The sequence below is a fragment of the Anser anser genome (assembly GCF_964211835.1).
Source record: "Anser anser genome assembly, chromosome: 7".
Taxonomy (NCBI): Eukaryota; Metazoa; Chordata; class Aves; order Anseriformes; family Anatidae; genus Anser; species Anser anser.
The window spans coordinates 6,754,078-6,767,911 of record NC_139727.1 but is presented as its reverse complement, the minus strand read 5'-3'; the positions used below and the strand labels follow the sequence as shown (position 1 = coordinate 6,767,911).

General features: G+C 38.0%; 1 protein-coding gene across 39 annotated transcripts in view; it reads left to right on the top strand.

Annotated features, from left to right (window-relative positions):
• Positions 1–13,834, top strand: part of DLG5 (discs large MAGUK scaffold protein 5) — a 170,732-nt gene that overhangs the window by 148,411 nt on the left and 8,487 nt on the right. For 21 of the 39 annotated variants that reach the window (XM_083843566.1, XM_083843565.1, XM_083843559.1 and 18 more), the window contains 3 exons: positions 392–477; positions 671–843; positions 13,552–13,814. The gene's annotated coding sequence lies outside the window, so the exon portion shown is untranslated. Of the gene's footprint in view, positions 1–391; positions 13,815–13,834 lie in introns of all 39 variants that reach the window. The other 18 variants (XM_083843562.1, XM_083843552.1, XM_083843542.1 and 15 more) reach the window with 7 other exon arrangements.

Sequence of the window (13,834 nt, the reverse complement as noted above, 5' to 3'; positions counted from 1 at the left end):
TCTTTCTCATGAACTCTAGATGTGGTCTCTGGTTATTACAGCCTATGCTGTGAATAGAAGACTGAGCCTAAACTTGAGACATAAATTTTCTGACTCTATCCTGTTTTGAAGGCAATGCTGTTGATATCTGTGAGAAAGCTATGCGGCTGAAAAGCAGTAATTGCCCTGCCTGGCCAAGAAATACTGCCTCCTCTTCAGTTGGAGGCATGCAGGATGGAGGAAGCAGGTGGCAGGAGCTGGAGAATGCTGGCAGAGATAAAGCAGATGGGGGTCAAGACAGCTCAGGGCAATGCTGGCCAGCCAGAGCCTGACTGGGGCTGCTTTTCCCTCATCCTGCAATTGAATTTATTTGATGGGCAAATGCTAGAGCTACTTTTTTTTCTAAATGCAGGAGCTGAAGGAAGAACAAGCAATGGGCACGTGCAAGGAGTCTGCGGGCTCAGCTCAGCCTTTCTGACGGGGCCAGCTGTGTGGGGGGTAATGGATCCCGAAGCTCGAGGGCCGTCCCAGTATTCTGTTGTGGACAGATCTGTCACCACAGCTCATGTCACCACAGTGTGCTAACAGCCCAGTTATCACCAGCTGCTTAACACAAGGGCTGGCAGAGATTTAACCCCAAACCTGGATGTGTTTAATTTATGTTATGAAGTTTTGGTTTTTTTCTTGACAGGTTGAACAAACAGAGAAGCCCCTCTTTTAGTGAAGATCTTTAGACTAGCAACATTTAAAAGCTAGAGGAAGAATCCAGGATGAGATTTCCATTCCTGTCAGCAGTGGGCCATGAAACGAATAGATGTTTAAATGAAATTAAATCAATGGGACAAGATCTGAAAACTCTCTAAAGTAAGTGAAAGTGTATATGTCTGGGCAGGCTGGCAAGGCTACAGTGAGCACACAGTCCAGCTTGCCAAGGGCTCTGACTTTTCCTCTGCACACTGCAGATCTTGTTCAGCTTCTTATTTGGCACAAGCTGATTCTAGGCCAGTGAATGGTTCCCCAAGCAGATAGCTTTTAAATACACAGTATGTTTTACTTTTTTTCTTTTCTTCAGTCTAAAGCAGTGCTAAAATGTTTATGAAGCTAACAGTTTGAGATTCTTTTTTTAAAAAAAAAAAGTTTCAGTGAGTTTATAGATAAAACATTCATATCAAAACTGAGTGTTTGAAAACAAATGGATATATTTCCATGCTTCACTTGTAAGTGTGACATATAGCTATGAGTGATGAAAAATATTGCCTCTTCATGGAGAAGTCTTCATTGGAAAAGATATGGCAATTTTGCAGGGCTAAAAGAAACGAGTTTTAAAACAGTGTGTTAATGTATTTTTGTGTTATCATTACTTTTATTCATTTGTTTGCATTTGTGACCAAAATATGCTAGATGTTACAAGAGAAACAATCCCTCATCATAAGGGTTTAAGATCTTTGTCACTATAAAAAAAAAATATATATATATATAGATTCAATACAGAAGTTCATTTTTGCAATTTCAAATTACTATTGGTAGTTATGTGTTTATGCATTTGACTAATACTTGAGCTCAAGGTATCTTAATTATTAATTTATTTAGGGAAAATGTTTTAAAAATATACTGCGTCTGTAATTGGGACTAGACTTGTTTCCAGTGGAAGATTCTGGAGTGTGAGCTTGGCTGAAAATTTTGGTTTTGAATTAGAGATGGTTGCTGTGAGAAGGTGCATACTACTGTCCTTGCTGAATATCTGAGAAGTTGTAATGAAGACAGTTTACAGTCTGTTTTTCTTAAAGAAATCCCAAGTGAATAAAAGACCAATCTAATAGTCCACTTGCAAAAAGTAACAATACTTCTTTTACTCGTTAGCCATTTTGTTTATTTAGAAGTCGGTTATCAAAACTTAACTGTATTTGCTGAGAGGTCTTGAAGAGTACAGGTTTTTTGTTTTTGTTTGTTTTTTTTAAGATTTGGCGCCAGCTCTGGGAGGAGCAGGGGGTTCAAAGACAACCATATATGAGTAATGACAGGATTTAATGTTGTTTAAGGGCAGCAAGGGAATAATATTGTTATATTTTTGATGCCATCTAAAAAGATGGCATCAAAAGAATTCTTTTTAGATATTTCCCATTTAAGAGGTTAATATCCAGGTATGACTCTTCCACTAGTTACAGAAAAACAGAAATCCAAGGAAAAATTAGCAGAGATATAATCATATTATATTACGCATTATATACAACATATGTATATAATATAATCATAACATAATATAGTATGTTTTAATATAATCTGTTTAATATATACTATATATATAATTAGCATATGCATAAATCTTATTAAAAACATTTCATAGCTTAGTAATAATAAACAGCTCTCATGTGGTAGCATATATTATCCTTAACTACAAAATTTCCGATTTTTCAGTAGACAGACTACAATCTGTAATTTAATACTCTCACTTTCTTGGGAAAACACGTTGTCATTTCAGAACCTTTTGTTGTTATTCAGTCAGCTGAGATATATTACCATCTTTATGCCTATTATTACAAAATTCAATTCTGTATGTCCGAAGCAGACTGAAGATCTTGCCTGCAGGGAATGTGTTGAGGGCCCAGTGTCTCAACTGGATATTCTTTCTAGTAGAAATGTGTTGGCTTCTCTTTACCTCAAGAGGAGAATTACAAATCAGTAAAGACCTGAGTGAAGGAATTTAAAAACAATCATGCATGATTTTTATTTTGGGCATTTGGCATGAGACCCCTTGAACTAATTTTGGAGGCTACATGCTGATTTACTGGAGAAGCAGATCTCTCTAACGGTGTCTCAGATTTGGCCTCTCAAGTAAAAACATCCAAAGTTACTCTGGGAAACCTTATGGTAATCTTTAAAGTTAAATCTGTGGAGTCTCAGATGGTGCACAAAGATAGCATATTTACCTTCTTAAAGTCAAATTGTTGGTGACAAAACTTATCGAACATTTATGTTTTTAATGAAGATATGTTACACGTTTAAGTAGCAGTGTCCTGCCAGCCACATCTCCTTAAATTGGTACACATTACATGCCAAATGCAGACCTTGAAGCTTCATAGCAACTCCACCTCTAGAGCCATGCTGTAATGTAAACCTTTTGGCAGTTCCACATATCAAAGCCATGCTTGTCTCAATTTGTTTTTGGATTTTGTCATTTGCTGTAACAGCTGTCTCTTAAGTAGCATAGAGTAAACTCTGCAGACAAATCTCACCATGGGAATTCTCCTCCAAGAGAAATCTTGTGCTGTGTGAATTAACAGCTCACATGTTCTGAGCAGTGCATTCCAAGCGTGTCATGCTGGTGAGATGTTAGATGAGCCCTAGCGTGGAAAGTTGACTAGTTTCAGTAAGGGGTGTAGAACAGCATGTGTGTACCTCTTATACATAGTAAGATATGCCAATGCAGCATGTAGAAAGATAGTCAAATCAAGTGTCAAGGAGTGTAAATGACAATTGGCATTCCTAAAGGCTTAGCTTGCACCTTGCTCTATCCTTTTGTGCAGGTTACCTAGCTGTCTTTTTTTTTTTTTTTCCAGCCATGCATGAGAGATAATTCTTCTCATATTTCTGTACAGATGTTGGGGGCCACAGTGAGGCTTGGGTTCACACAAGCTCAGTTAGAGGCTTACCGAAAGCTCTAGTGTAGGTGGTCTAATAGAGAGTTTTGGTGGAGGGTGTCCAATTTCAGAATGATCCCAATCCTGTATCATACTTTACTGCTTACAAGCAAGTGGGATTTTTCTTGTTAACTCTATTCAGAAGCCATTGTCTTAGCAAATTCCCCTTGAGTCATCTTTGGGTTGTTGTTTTTCATCTTCAGGGCTGTCTATGTTGCTGTTTTGATTTTACCTGAAATATTAAATGAGGACTTCAAGACCTAGCCTCCAACTACGTTGCCTTAGCTTTAGGGAATAAAAAAGACTACCTAACAAAGTATATTTGTGAAGATCATGCCCCTGCAAAATATATGATCAGCTGCTTCTACCATGATAGTGCCCCAAAAAACCAACACTTTTAGAGCATCTGAAATTAAATAACTGGGCACAATAGTCTTGTTACGAAAGATGTTATGCTCAATGTAATAGAACAGGGATAGTAATTTTAAGTTTAGAATTTAATTTTCCAGGAAGTGGAATATGATTGAAATATAGCTATAATATATATAAATATATGAAAATGTACAATACAAAAATCTAATAAAGGACAAAAAAAGTAGCGGCTTTAAAAATGGGAAAAACGTGGTCATGCTAGAACAGTTCTAAGTCTAGGAAGAGCTGAAAAAGCTTGCAAAATTTGAGGGTTCTCCTCCTGCCTCCCCAACCACTGCTACTGCAGCTGTTCCTGCAAAAGGCTTATTTGGCAGAAGTTAGCTTTAATACCAATTGGAAAAGGAGACGAAAATGTTTTTGCTGTGATCAGACTAGACGAATTTCACACATCTCTGTAAAAGAACAGGCTGGCCCAGCAGCAGTCAAATCACACTTAATCCTTGTTTTGAGAGTTTAAGGGAAACATAAACCCTGTGCTGGTTCTTTGTTCACAAAAAAATGCAGGGCAAATTTTGTACCTTCCCTTCATCTATGAAGGTGTGTTGCAATAAATAAGAGGTAGTGAAAGGAAATGAAAGGTACAGTAATTCGCAGATCACCGAGGTTGACTCAGCAACAGCCCTCTCTGTATCACGTGAAGTTGGAGCTGTCATTGCTATGTGCTGTGTTCTTTCCTCCTCTGCTTGTAAGAAGGGGCGCTCAGGTTCCTGCTGCTCAGGGGCTGGTGGGGACTGGCTGCACCAGGAGTCCATGGAGCTCCCCAGTCCCTGGCTCGCTCACGTCAGCTGGTCTTACAGGGAGGATTGGTGTGTCTGTTCAGGCTAATTGGTTTGACAGCTAATTAGAGCTAATGAGCCCAAAGCACAAAATGAAAATGTCAGCTATGCTCTATCTTGTACAACTCAGGCATTTCTCTCATTTTGGTGAAGCCTATTTGTGTCACTTAGATTGAAATACCTTGTTGATCTTGTTACCTGTATGACTGGCCTGAGTACGCGGTAATGCCTCTCTTAATGCCAGGAAGTGTATGAATAAGGTCTTGTAAGTCATTTTAACGTTAACATGGACTGTCCATGAGCTCTCCTCTTCATTTGTCTATCAATTTACTCATAACTGAGCTGCACTTTTTCAGATCTAAATAGGGTGCTTAAAAATGAGAAAACTGACCTGAAGTGTCCAAATCCTGGTTTGGTGCAAACCTACAGAAAATCCAGTGCATTCCTACAGTATTTATTTGTTAAGTGGAATTGAATTCCAGAAAGTTTTTAGGCAAGTGTATTCCTGTCAGCATCTTCCTGCTGCAGCTGATCTCCAGTCCCCAGACTCTGTTTGAAGAGGATTGAACAGGCATTTCAGTGCATGTGGGCTCATTTGTTCTGTTTCTGTTTTTAATTTTGGCTTACAGGGAGCCATTGGACATATAACATCATTTCTCTGGCTGAATTCTTGGTCTGTACAGTGCAGATGGTTATGCTTCCTATATCAATTATTTAGGAGGCTAGATGACGCAGAACTACCTTTTCAGGTGTCACTTTTGTTACCACAAGTGAAAATAATGCTACCATATCAGGTACATTTTAGATTCACTCTCAGTATAGAAATGACTACAAATACTGTAGACAAATTAGAGCCTGTACCTTAACTGTTTATGAAAGACTCAGATACAATAACAGACATTATAGAAAAGGTTACAGTTAAAAATTTGTATGCCTTTTTTCTACTTCATCAGGTCTATCAAGCATTATTTGCGAGGTATCTGCTTTACTAAGCAACCTTGTGAAAACAGAGCTTTTGGGGTGGATGGCAATTACAGCATCCAGTTGAATCTTAGTGATCCTGATTAGGACAACCAAGTTACATAATAACACATACAGATAATATGCCTAGATATACTATCTATGTAAGTATATTTAGTACATTAATTTGATTAAGAAGCTATCCATACCTATACCCATGTGTATCAGAGATGCATGCATGCAGAAAGAGGCCACAAGGGAAGTATTAAATGATTTTTTTGGGGGGGGGGGGGAAATCTTGTTTTAAAGGAAATTTTAAAGGAATTAAATATGAAACAGCACCTTCCATGACAGCAAATCACATTTCATGAGTTCACATGGGAAGAACAGTGTAAAGTTTGTTCTTAAAACTGCAGTTAGAAGAGTGCAGTGTTTAATCAGGAAAAAAATCAGCTATGTATAGATTGGATAAAGAATTGCTAAGGTTAATAGGAGCTTTGGAGGGGAAGGGAAGGGAAAACAAGTAGGTGGCATTTCTTTGGGTAATTGTTCTGTTTACAAAAGCAGAGCTAAGAAGCAGCTATAAGAACCCTAGGGATGAAGGATGGGTTAACCATGATCCAGAAAGCATTTTAAGTCTTCTATATGGGAATGAATTGCTCCAGCTTACCTTGAATTTGTAGCCAGGGGCTCCCACGAGCTTGCTCCATTTTACCACTGTAAGCAGGACAGGAGCTATTCGAAAGCTATTTCTTTCATATGGCGTGGCTCTTCCTCTTGGTGTTGTTGCACAGGAGTTGCAATTCGTACTGCTGTCATAGTATCAGAATAGAGACTATTTGCCACATACCTTTCATTACAGGATTGCATTGTTTCTGATGACATATCAGTTTTGATGTGTTCAACCAGTTTCTAAAGAAATTTTTATTTATTACCTACTAAAATAAAAATACCATTTTATTTGTTTAAATATGCAAAGGTTTAAGTAAGTTTTTCTAGTGAATATTCCTTCCTGAAAGTAGAAGTTGCATTTTTCGGTGTTTCATGTGGCATGGTTAAATTATAATAGTCTTTAGACTACTTTTCACAGTCTGCATGATTTTGCTTTTGCAGTTTCATGTTAATGGAAAATGGTCAAACGGTGTTAAAATGGTCAAACCTTTTATTAAGCTACTATGTCGCCAATTGAGGGGGGTAAAAAGTATTTAGTATGGGTAAGAAGATTCCAGGGATCTATTTCAGGGCCTGATAACAAATTATATTGTTATTATTATTCAGTATTGTCCTCCAATGATTCTGCTGTATTCAGTTCATAAGCAAAAAGACTGACTTAGACAAGACTTCATGCCAGAGATATTAAAGGAACTAATCTTTACGCCTACCTCATTAGGAGGAATTGCTCAAGAACATCTTGTTCTTATATACAGATTGCCCCTGCAAGGCTGCCAATGTCAGCAAGACCTTGGGTGCATCTGTCATGCTAGGGGCTGTAGATTCGAAACATTTTCTTGTGTGTATTTGCGCGTGAGTGCAAAGGGTTCTGTCAACTCTTTTTTGTTTGTTCCCTTTGTTTCTTCAGTCATATAAGAACAAACATCTGGAATCAGGCCAAACCACTTTTTTTTTCTTAATAGGTTAGATAGTAAAGTCTTTTTTTCCTCCTATCTACAGGGAACTTTTCTGATAATTAAATTAATATGAAAATATAATTTTTTGTCTGGCCAAGATTTCAGCTCTTTTGTGGATTGGATAAATCAAAGGACATATTCCTTTAGATATGTTAGCCAAGCTAAAAAGTTATTTTGTAATTGTAAAAACAATAATTGTGCAGATAATCATGACCTATTGTTTTGCTATTTCAATATACGAATATCTTTCAGATATTTTGTTAGAAAGGTTTCTTCAGGACAGGAGTCCCTTGTGGTAGTGGTGGACGGCTGCGTTGAATTTGTCACTGCTTTTCAAGGTAGTCATTGACATCTTCCTTTTCCCTACTGCTCTGAATATCCCTGCAGCAGCCTGAGACGCTTAATTTTATAGAAGCGTGATTCCACATTAAGAGTGTTTACTTTGTCCAACAGATCTTGTGATCCTTCCTTTAATGGTTGCTATTGTCTTTTGCCACCTCCTATTTGTTTGCAATCTGCTTAATGTATGCCTTATCCTGCAGTGTTCCCAAAGATGATAGTTTATGAGACATCTTGTTGTAGTAGGGCTACATGACTTGCATAAATCTACTAAAATGGTAGTCTATTGCATATTGCCTTCAAAATCTCAGAAGCATTCAACTTTGTTCTGCAGCCAGCTGGCAGACCTTTGTGACACCATTCTGATTTTATGGTAAAACACTGATGTGAATCAGTGATCACTGAAGATAACTGAATTGATATAACAAAAGGCAACTGAACTAAAGTTTAGTGGATAACTAAAGGTAACTTAACTGAAATAACCACACTAATGTAACTGAGGTAACTAAAGAATCAAAGGCCAAAGCACAGGGTTATACAGAGTGACCCAGAAACTATGCAGAAAATGAGTGTCATGGCATCCATGAGGCTTTGGGATCCCAGTATGTTCTGCTGCATTTGTGTGCACTCACCTCCATTCTGATCATATGCCAGAAAAGGTTTGACTGTTGACCTTGTTTAATGTTAGCGTTTAGGGTGATATCTGGGGTTTGCATGCAAGTGTTGATGTGGACAGGACCCTTTCAAAGTGGTACCAAAAGTAGACCTGCAAAACTTATATCATAAAATGTGCGAAAGGGAGAAGTCTTGCTTTTGAAAGAGGGCAGACTAGTTGACCTAACAGATCTTTTGCGTTTTAACTTCTGGACTTAATGAGAAAAAGACAAATTATCTTTCCTAGTAATCCTATTTTTCAAATAGACATGGTGTTGAAGGAAGGAACCAGAGATTTTCTTTGAAAACAGAGAAGATGAGAGTTTTGTGATCAATGATATCCAGCAGGTAATGCGTGGAATACTAAGTCCTCATTTTCCAAAAGGTAATGGAAGAAAGCATAATGATAAATGGAAGAAAATGCCATGCCTAGCTTTCAAATGTAAATTCCTCCAAACATGGTATTTCGAAGGGGAGCCCTCAGGACAGCATGCATGTGTGCATTTTAATTGGAACTAAATTACTCACAGAACTGGTCTTTGGATGTAAATGGCCTCATCTGTGTGTCCAGCTGCTGCTGCTGGGCATGGTGGGTATAACTTCTGAGTTTCAGTCACCAGATTGTTGGCCAGCCTAGATCACAGCCCCAGGCTACTGCCAGCACGGGCTTCTGTTAGGCTCAATCGTGCAGCTTGCACAGAGATGGTTCTGCTGCAGAGCAGTGTCATTCGTAATGGCACTTTGCTGTGCTGAATAAGCAGAGGTGGAGAGAAGAATGTACTCTGCTTTCGAATTTAAGAGTTTCTTACCCATTTTGTAAGTCTTAAAAAAATAAATACAAACAACACACTAACTTTTGCAGATGGGTTACAGCCATCTTATGTCCTTTTACTACAAAAGGGAAAATGTAATTAACATCAAATAGTGAGATGGCTTCTTGTTGTGTAATAGAAAGGTGATGTTGGAGTTGGCATTTGGTGAATGCAATCCAAGTTTATCAGAAGGTTAATCAAATTGAAGGCCTCTACTGGCACCATCTTTTAGGAAAGTGATATCAGTCTTGGGGAATAAAATAGGGATTGAAAGGAGGAACATTCCAGCTTTGCCATTTTTTTTGACAGTATTGATCAGTAAACTAACGCTGTCTATAGTTGGAAAAAGGGCAATGACATCATATTAAGTAGATAAAGGCTCCTAGTTACTTATGCTTTGTCACAAGATTTCTGAAAACTTCTGCTTGTGAGATACATTCAAGGACAAGTTAACTTGTTTTCGTGCACATAGGGAGGGAAAAAATAGTATCCCTAGTAGGAAAGAGTGACCTATCGGAATAGGAAAGTGATGTAATTAATTTCTGAATCCCCCTCTAAGACTGAACTGCTAGACACCTCCACATTTTTGTGCATCCAGATATAGGCAGAGTCCACTGACTCCCAGACTTAGCACTCTTCCTTTCCTTTTTTTCCTGTCACTCCATCTGTTCATATAGCACCTGCATTTCTATGCCTCACTGGCTCTCCATCTGTTTCTATAATTTGTATCTTTCTCCTCTGCTCACGGCCGTTAAAATTTATAATAGAGGTAGGGAGACATTAGGAATGAGTGCCTCAACATGTTCATCCTACAAAGTCCTTACACTAATGCTTTCAGTTCCTGCCTGCCGCAGTCTCTCTCATGCCTGTTCCTGCTCCTCCAGGGCAGCTTTAGACTATTTCTAATAGCCCACCATCTGCTTCCAATAAGCAGTTAAATCTTCTTTCACCCAGCTGTTGCTGCTGATGCAATTTGTACCTTTGCCCATGTATGTTGTCTGTTAAAGAATACTACCCAGCATCAGGATCACTGTACTCCACTGTGACCTGGTTTCGAGCTGCCGGTGGCTGACTGACTGGCTCATGACATACTGAGGATACAGATATCCTTCTCACCTCAATGTTACTAGGCCTGGAAAAACAGTATTCCCTTTTCTGTATTGATACTGGCCAGTTAGTAACTTTATTCTCACAGTGCATCTTTCTTTCACAAAAGCTGAATTAAAAAAACAAGCAAACAAAAAACATCCTGTCTCTCAGTGTGAAATGTAATGCTGAAAATTAATTCTGTAAGATAGTAAAATTACGTGTTAACACCAATAAATTAAATGAAAGAAAAAACAAAAACAACAACAAAAAACACAAGCGTGTAAAATGGCCACGAAGGTATGCTAAATATAATGGAGAGAATTGCCCTTTCCAGATTCTTTCATTTGCTATTGTTACCTAACTTGCACAAAAGACAGTATGACAAACTTGCACTGCATTTTTACTACATAAAAATGCATAATCTAACCGGTCTAGCTGTGCTTCTACTTGTTCCAGGGACAGAATGTTGTTTGTAATAGGAACTCTGCATATTGGCCAACGTTCTTTACGGCCACTCTGCATGTTGGAATATGGCTGTAAAGAACAGAAACGCCTTCCTTAATGCAAATGCAAGAAATGTAATGTGTAGAAAACTTTTGAAATTCCAGTAGAGCAGTGAAGCCTCACAAAGAACTTCTCTATATGAAGAGTATATTTTAGGAAATCCTGCAACCATTTTTTTATATGGTATTATATCGCATTCAGTAGCACTCGATGTAAATGTACGATGATATAAAATCACATTCATGCCGTTCCTGCTGCAAGATTGTCACTTACTGCCAACTATAGCATCAGATCTTTTCAAAGTCCACTAGTAAATCTAATGCCTTAGTTGTTCAATGAAAAGAGCACAACAAATTTATATGTATCTTGTATGTTGACTTTTTTCATTGGCCTGTAACATTTGTGTAACTTTTACTCAAAGGGTAGAAGTGAAGATTTAATTGCATTCGTGTCTTTCATTTTAAAAAACAACAGTTAAAACACGTGCACAGATGTATTAGAAATGTATTATAAAGAGTGCAAATTTTCATGCTTAATAGTCCCTTACTAACACCTGTGCTATATCAGTTAGACATTGCTCAAATAAAATTATACATTATCGACAAACAGTGCTTTCTTATCCCTGACTAGAGAAACCCTTGAGATTATATTTTGCAAATGTTTTTGTTATATAGGAAACTAGCCAAAAAAAATACAGAAGGGTAACCTGCCTTACAAACATGGCAGTTAGAAACTCAGTGAAGGTGGTTTGTTTGTTTGTTTGTTTTGTTGTTGTTTTTAGCTTATCTTTCTTCAGAATGTATTGTCTTACATTTGTTTTCCTACTTCGATTTTTGCAGCTTTGCCTACTCTTGGGTGTTTTCTGTTCTCTCTTTGTTTCACCTTTACTAATACAGCATTACTCTCTGCTGCATGTTTATGCCAAGGCAATTAAAGTAACCCCCACACTCAAGTTCTGCATTAAGATACGTCAGGGAGAGATGGGACAAATTAATAGAAGGTATTAAGTAAGGTCTTCAGAATCTCAGAATTCCAACTATACTTCAACACACATGATGTTAAGTCATAGCGATAGTTAATTATAGGGTGGCACTGTAAGTGTCCTGGCCAGATGAAAGGTAGCTCGTGTTCCTCCATCACGTATGGTCTGGCATTATGAGTATGTGGTTACAGCTGCTGTTGTGCTACTGCTGGGAAAGTCAAGGATTAGATGATTTTTTTAAAGAGTGATCAGGGATTCATAGAGAAACACCAGAACTGCAGGTCATTACTCCAATGTAATGCTGAAACTATGTCAGATCACAAGGTGGCTTTTTTTTTTTTTGAACTGAAAAGCACAGCCATTTTCTTATTGTAACTCCCTTGTCAATCAACTGATTATCAAAATGGAAAATCTTCAAGAGTTATTATTCCAAAGGACTGAGTCTCTCTGCCATTTTTAGTTTATCATAATGCAATTCAATCTGTCACTGAATGTCACTTTGCTCATATACACTTTGCAACGCTTTCAGTGTAACAAAATATAGTCACTCCCACCATTTCTTAATCTTCCTCTGGTATTCAGGCCATTTTAAGAAAGTGACCTAGTATCAGTCTCTCAGGCATTCAGTTAATCTGGTGCAAAAGAACATTAAATAAGTAGCTGCTGTAGTCTTTCTTATTGGAGAAGACCCTCAGCACTGCAGAAATGCAAATCCCTGTGCTGCATACCTGAGAAATGAACTGGAAATATGTATATATGTTATTAATGAGTTATTAAGAATAAGTATTTTACAGTGAGTTATATCTGAAGCTCTAAAAGTGCTGCAGAAATATTAACCCCCACAGCAGCCTTTGCACATAAGTAAACATGCGATCCAGGGAGCATGTGTGTCTTGCTCAAGGTCACAGAGCCAAGGTTGCATGCATGTCTTCACTTTAGGGCTTCTGCTCTAATAAGTAAGCTTGAATCCAACATTCTCAGAAAATAAACAAATACCCCCCCCCCCCCCCCAGTGGTCTGGTAGGAGTGGCTGGAAGTGAAGCATCGGTTCAGAAAAGATTATAAAACAACCTCATGCAGGTGTGTAAATTTGAAGCTCACTTTGACTTTGTGTGGAATTATAACAGTAATGAAATGAGACCGAACTCGAATGAATAATGAGCTCTAAATTGAGAAATGGTGTGATGATGCTCTCCATAGTTCAATTAGTCAGCCATCTGTAGTACTTTCTAGTAATAGTTACTTTGCCTGGTTTAGATGAGGTTTAAACGCCTCTGTCTTGTTTTCAAGAACGTGTACGCGTTGCACAAGAGACTCTGGGCATCATGAGGAAAACACACCAGAAAGCGTGTGTACACTGACCCACATCCAATGCAGCTATGTTAAATATGAAGTTAGGTTGAATATTCTAAACATTAATAGAGGGGAAAAAATGGATATAATTGAAGCTGTACCATGCCTTTCCTTTATAACCAACTACTTGAAAAAATCATCTCAGACTCTAATATCTTCTTGCCTTCAGCCTCTGGTTCCACCGCAGAGACTCTGTTTGGGTGTTGTTCATGCTCAGGAGGTCCATAGCTGTCTTCTGTCACATTATAGAAGCATGAAAAGCACTGACTCCTAACAAAAAGCTTATTCTCACCATGAGACTAATGTTATCTTCTGTATCTTGAGTCTGTAAGGAGCTGATCCTTCATCTTAAGGAGGGTTTAAAAGAGACAGAACTGGAACTTTTTTTTTTCTTTTTTTTACTAGATTTAGAGTGAGATGATAAGAAGATGATGTTTCTGCAGAAGAATAGAGCTAAGGTGAGAACCAGATAACATGGAAGCTTTGAACAGGTTGGACCAAGATGAAGAAGGTAAAACAAATGTGATCTGGCCCTAACAAGAAATAGCTCAATCTTTAGTATTTCCTGAAGCCTGACAAGACTGAAGACATGACAGTTGATGTTTCAAAATGGCTAATACTGATTTTATTAGTTTCTGGGACACAGGAATTCTTCAGGAAAAAGGAAGGTAAGCCACTGAGAAAGGCT